Genomic DNA, 6036 nt, shown 5'->3' with positions numbered 1-6036 from the left:
ACATATCTTCCATGGACTTCCTTTCTACCGTGTCTTCGTGTTTTGCTTGACTCCACATGAGGACGTGCACCAGATTAGGAAGGGGGGAATGTTAGCAGCGGCTAACAAAAGGCTACGTACACCAATTATGCATCAAGCACGAGATTGTATAAGGTCCTAAGCTCATTGGGAGTTCCAAAGTTGTATATGCTAGCTAGAGGGCTCAAACTTAAACCCATAGTAAAAGGGATTGTGGTGCAAGTCTTTATGAAAGGATGATTCATTCGTGAGTATCCACTCTTGAGAATCCACTTTTGAGAGCTCCCTCTCTCTTGAGTGTTCACTCTATGGATGACCCAGTCTTGAGGTTAATGCCCATGCTTAAGAGTCTAGTGCTAACCCATTGTAATTAGAGAAGCATTCTTAATCTAATATCTACTTTCTTTATTATTCTACTTCTTCTCTATTCCATTATGTCATGAAGTAATTTCACCTTTCTCATTATTCTAAATTTGAGTTTGTGTGATGACTTCTTACTTATTAACCACTCCTATCCTTCTATGAGGAGTCGATTTGCGATATTTAACATCTCTAGTTAGGTTGATTAAGTAGGTTCTTAATCTTGTAATTAGTGTATATGCCCTATTGTTTGCTTGTGTGTGGATGGGTTTTATGAAACTCTAGCACCTTTCACCTTGTGTGTGTAGCTTTTGATGAAGTGCCTTGATTGGCATGTGGTGATTGGAGAGGCCAACACCAATGCAATTAGTGTGTCCTCATCAAGAGTGTGCTTAGAGATTCTAGTCTATGGTAAGTCCGCCTTAGGTGGGCTTAATGTGTGTAGGTGATGCTTGATTGATGATGTGATTAGAGCTAGTGATTAATGACTAATGTCTAATGCATTGGATGACCGTACTCTTGAATCCTCTCATTTGATACATCTGATGCTCGTGCTTCCATGCCCTCTCAATCCTAGGATTGATAATTTGGCTAGTCTTGCTTTGATCAGCAGGCTATGCTACGATTGTCCCAACACGCCCCTATGATAGCATCCTCATGTTGGAGAGGAGATATGAGAAAGTTTTCTTTGTGGACATAGATTTGGACATGAAGCCTCAACTTCCCAATCAAAGGACTAACGGAGGCTTACTGTCTCTTAAAAGCTGTGTGAGACATTACAATATCTCCCATCTTGAAAGCTTGAATGTCCAACTTGGTGGCCAACTTCATTGATATGAAGTTGTAAGTAGAGCCATGGTCAAACAAGATGAAGGCATCATGCTCCCTTACCTTTCCCCAAGCATAGGAGAGAGATGATCCTTTTCAGTGAGCATCCTCTTTTGGAGCTTTGATGGTGGAAGCCCTAGGAGTCTCATTGCGAGCACTTTTATTGGGGCAAGAATGAAGCCATGTCCTTTCTCCCCACACTTTTAAACACTTATGGTCCTTTGCAAAAAGCTTCAAGCTCTGCATGAGAGAGTTTGTTTTAGCTTTGTAAACTCCCTTCTCCTTGGACCTATTGTTGTTGTTGTAGGAAGTGCCTTGGGAAGAATTTTGGGTATTGGTTTTCCCCTTTCCATCATTTTTGCCTTTGTTTTCCATGGGTTTGACATTCCGTCTAGCCCCTTGTTAGAAATTGATGCGGGAAGCAACCATGGTTTGGTGGATTACTTCGCTGATAGAACCAGGCCGTTGCGAGTTGACATACTCGGCCATTTCTTCAGGTAATCCTGCAAAAAATTGTTGCTTTTTCTTGGCGAAGTCTATCTTTTGGAAGACAGTAGCCTTGAGATGTAAATTCCAAAACTTGTCCACATATTTGTGAATAGACTCATGTGAGAGAAGCTTCAAACTGCGCCATCCGGTAAGTACTTTGTCCTTAGCATCGCTTGCAAGGAATTACTTCATGATGGAAACTTGTAGATTTCTCCTTGTCTTTGAGGCTTCATGGTTTCCGCGAAGGCTAGCCCACCATTGATGAGCCAATTTTTGGAAGTGCATAGCTACATGGCATAGCTTGGAGGACTTCGTGAAGCCTTCGTCTCCAAAGACCGCATCAAATTGTTGGATGAATGCCAATACTTTGTCGGTGGCACCGAAGGTGACATCATAGGTGAGAAAAGAGATACTCTTTCCTCCCTCTTTGAAATTCTTGAGCTTTTGTAATCTTCTCCATGGAAGGTATGCTTTGCAATGTCCTCCCCTCTTGTATTCTCTAGGAGAATAGCCATAGCTTTCGTCGGGAGAGGAGGAAGGTGAAGAAAAAGGAGAAGAGGGTGACCCCTTCCTTGACCTTTTCTTACTTTGTTTCCTCTCTTCCCTTTCGGAGTGACGAGGAGAAGGACTGTGTTTTGATTGTTTCCTCATGGGAGGAGTTGGCGATCGTCTACACCGCCGTCTTCGTAGAGCCACATCTTCAGAGTAACTTAGAGATTCATTGCTTTCTTGTTCTTTGGATTCCTCCTCTTGTATGGGAGAGAGTCTTCTTTTGGGGGATCATCAAGAGGCCTCCTAAGCTCTCTCTCCTCTTGGAGAGGAAGGGAAATCCCATAAGCACAAAGTTGTTGAGTAACTTTGGATTGCAAAGTAGGGTTTCCCATAGCTTGATGCAACCTAGTAACAAGATAATTGATAAAGATGGGGGCATCATCATTAGCACCTTCATGTGAAAAATCAAAGTTATCAATGTTCATTCTACTCTCTTGGTTATTGTCAACCATGCTAATTATACTTATGTGTTTACTTAGTGTATTCTTTGGACACTCAAAACCTTAGTTGCTACTCCTCTTAGCCTTTGAAAATAAGCACTTAAGTATCTACACCCACGGCTCGAATTGGTTAATTATAGAGAGTAGTGGGGTTGCTCTAACATAGCCAAATTGCTGAGGGATAGCTCCTTTCGGACTTCTTAAGGCTCAATAATGGTAAATCCGTAGGCAAAAAGTCTAAAAAGAACCAATTATTAAGCCAAAATATATGATTGCCTATATGCTATGGTTGGGGTATGCGCCTCTAAAAGAGGTTATTGCAAACTGGTCAAACATGAAAACTTGATGCACAACAAAAAATTAAGAGGTCGGCCTTGAGAATGCATTAGATAAGAACTAAGAGCATGAGGATGTCAAGCCAAAAAATCCCACGTAATGATGAAGACACAATTGAATTGTATGCTGACCTAAATGAGCTTTGGTGGCACATACGCGACGATGTCATAAAGCTATCTTCATAGCATCTAGATGCATGAGAACAATTGCCACAATATAGAGAGTGGCACTATACTATTGACACTCACTGACGTGTAAATACCTTAATAGGAAGCTATGGGCCTAGATGTGGCATTGTTGAATTTTTAATAATACATGGCACAAAAAAAAAATTATTTGAGTTGGTCATTGCCTATATTCTGCGATGATTGTGTATGTGCCATTAAAAAAAGCTATTCCATATTCGTAAAAAATGAAAACTTGATGCATGCCATGCATGAAGAAATCACACATTATTTCGGCCTTTTCTAACTCCAATTGGAATGTTTTCACTCAAAATTTGGTCAAAAATGGCATAAAATGTTCAAAAGTAGCTTGTTTTTCAGCAAAATAACCGAATTTACCAACATGGATCGTGGGGGAAGCAAGGGGGTGCTTGCTTATGTTGCAAAAACCTGTACATTTTTCCTTTTTACCCATTGACTAAAGGGTTTTCTCCATGGTGCAACAATTTAAGTCCTTCCTCTCTTGCCTCAAGTTCGTTCCATGGGAGTGAGTTAGAGTTTTCTCTCTTCAATTTGGTATGTGGGTTTGAATAAGTGGGCTTGTCTCCCCAGCATCAAAATTTGGATGAATTGAAGAGCGTAGTTAGGTTTTCCTATTAGCAAAGTGATCACATATCTATACAGTTGGAGGTGAGGCAGTTTTGTAAAATAGATTAGAGTTTTGATAAGGAATCGTGGTTGTCCGTCGGTGGAGCTTTCATGGCTGATCTCAAAGGATTTTGGATCGTGCTTTGCTTATAATCAAACCTATGTTTCGTGTAGACTTTTCTATTCTCACAATCTTTTAGTTGTGAGCGTAGTGAAGTCCATGAACCCAGGTTTCAATGAATGTTAATGCGCTTTTCTATTCGTATATTGATCTCATGACTACTACAATCGAGAACGGGCACGTCCAAACTCACAAGCCTTGATGCCTTTGGAGAATAGTAATTTCGAGGGGGGGAGGGCGCCACAACATGCAGGGGAGATAATTTGTTATTTGAAGGAAATTACACCCTCCATCTCACGTCCACGGTAGAAAAGGTAATTCGTTATTTGAGTGGGGGGTAAGGCCAACTACACCTCTAATTTGAGGTGCAGTTAGCCTCAACCTTGCACGGTATGTGACATGATGTTCTTTGGGATTCTCCAAAGTTTTTTATTTCAAAGCATGGAGAACTTTTGTAAGGTTAAAAGGTTTAATTTAAAAGTAACATTAGAGCGCCCTTTTCCCTCTCTCTCTCTCTCTCTCTCAGGGCCCTTTTCCTTCAGTGTTATCTACATGTTAATGTGCGAAAGAAATGGTTACTTGGTGAGCCAAATGTCCTTTTTTGGATCTTTGAGCCCACAAGTGGCCACTTGGCATGATCGAAGCCGTTGCCCACAACTCTAATCGCATGGCCAAGCGCCTAACAAGAGAGCGCTGCTTTTTTTAAAATTATTAGTTGTGCTGCATTGTTCTGATTTTGATTCTAATTCTGAAGTCGTGATTCAGGACTAACGATGATGAGGCAGTTCAGCCCATAGTTGGCCGCTTGGCCTGATTTAGGCCATGATTTTGGACCTCAACCGACTGTCAAGAGCCTGCTGTTTCAAGGTTTTTGTTGCAACGGTGAAAAGCTGCCTAAGGACTTCATCTCCCGATACACCTCCACCTTCTTTTCCTACAAGCTATGGGTCCTTCATGAGGCCGAGCCGACTTTCGGTGGCCCTTGCATTTGCATCTCAATGCTGCTCACGGGCTCCGACGCAGGGCAGTTCTACATCCATTGCATCAGCGCCATGGCCACCTCCTTCAGAGCAAGCGTTGCAAAAAAAGGTTGAGGCAACTGATCCTGTTCAGATAACTCCCATCAATATAGAAGCACTATTGTGCCTTCCTTGAAGAGCTCGAATTGCAAATCGCCCGTAAGGTTGTACTCCTGCACGTTGCTTCCAATATCCTTCACGGGCAGGCAGCAATTGATGGGATGAGACTATCATGCAATCGATTCTAACCCTAGTGTTTCCCTCCAATATCATGCCATCCCTCCAGCTTATCTATGACGACCAACGACATTGAAGCTTCCAGTAGCATATCTCTACCCGCCTGCGCTACCGCGAAGACATTGAAGCTGCCGACAACATCTTATCTCTGTCGACAAAGTAGACCTAAGTTTCGCAACCGTTGTCAACCGTTGTCTATCCATTCTTGGAGACAGGCATACCAGTATGTCAGCACCTATTAGCCTCCAGCAGTAGTTCACTGCTGGCGATTCAACATCTGAGTGGGATAGCAGAGATTTTACAGACAATATGGCCAATATTGCGGCTCGTAAAGAGATTCTCTTTCTAAATCGCGTGCAAGCGGCAACCAATGCTGCCATAGTTAAGACTAGAAACAATAGTATACTGCAGTGTTGCTCTTCAGCACATGCATACGAAGCAGAGAATGCTGATGGTGTGGATTTGAACACATACTAGTTACTGCTTTGGAGCTCCCTTCTTGCCAATAACCACGATTTGGTGGCAGATCCTATTAGCAAAGTTCCATGTACGCAGCATCTATCGGATCAAGTTCATATGGTTGCAAATGTAGACATCAATTTGGTATTGATACATAACGTAGGTTAGTTAGCAAGGAGGCAAGAAGACATAATTGCTTACCGAAGCAGCTTGCAACTTTGAGAGAGAGAGAGAGAGAGAAGGTAATATTGATCATAGGACATAGAGCATAAAGTTACATCTCCATGTTTTGTGTATGGCAGGGAGGACATATATTCACAACAGTCCACGTTTCAATTGCAGAAGCGCGACTCCAGCTCGACAAC

The 6036-nt window shown here is 42.2% G+C and overlaps 1 pseudogene; it reads left to right on the top strand.

The window, feature by feature from the left end:
• The first annotated feature begins 4778 nt into the window (after window positions 1–4778).
• LOC147462812 (uncharacterized) lies at window positions 4779–5454 on the top strand (annotated as a pseudogene).
• The last annotated feature ends 582 nt before the right edge of the window (window positions 5455–6036 follow it).

This window comes from Adiantum capillus-veneris, chromosome 2 (genome assembly GCF_014529385.1).
Source record: "Adiantum capillus-veneris isolate H3 chromosome 2, ASM1452938v2, whole genome shotgun sequence".
Classification (NCBI taxonomy): Eukaryota; Viridiplantae; Streptophyta; class Polypodiopsida; order Polypodiales; family Pteridaceae; genus Adiantum; species Adiantum capillus-veneris.
The sequence above is the reverse complement of the archived record's forward strand: the minus strand, read 5'-3'. Positions and strand labels throughout refer to the sequence as shown.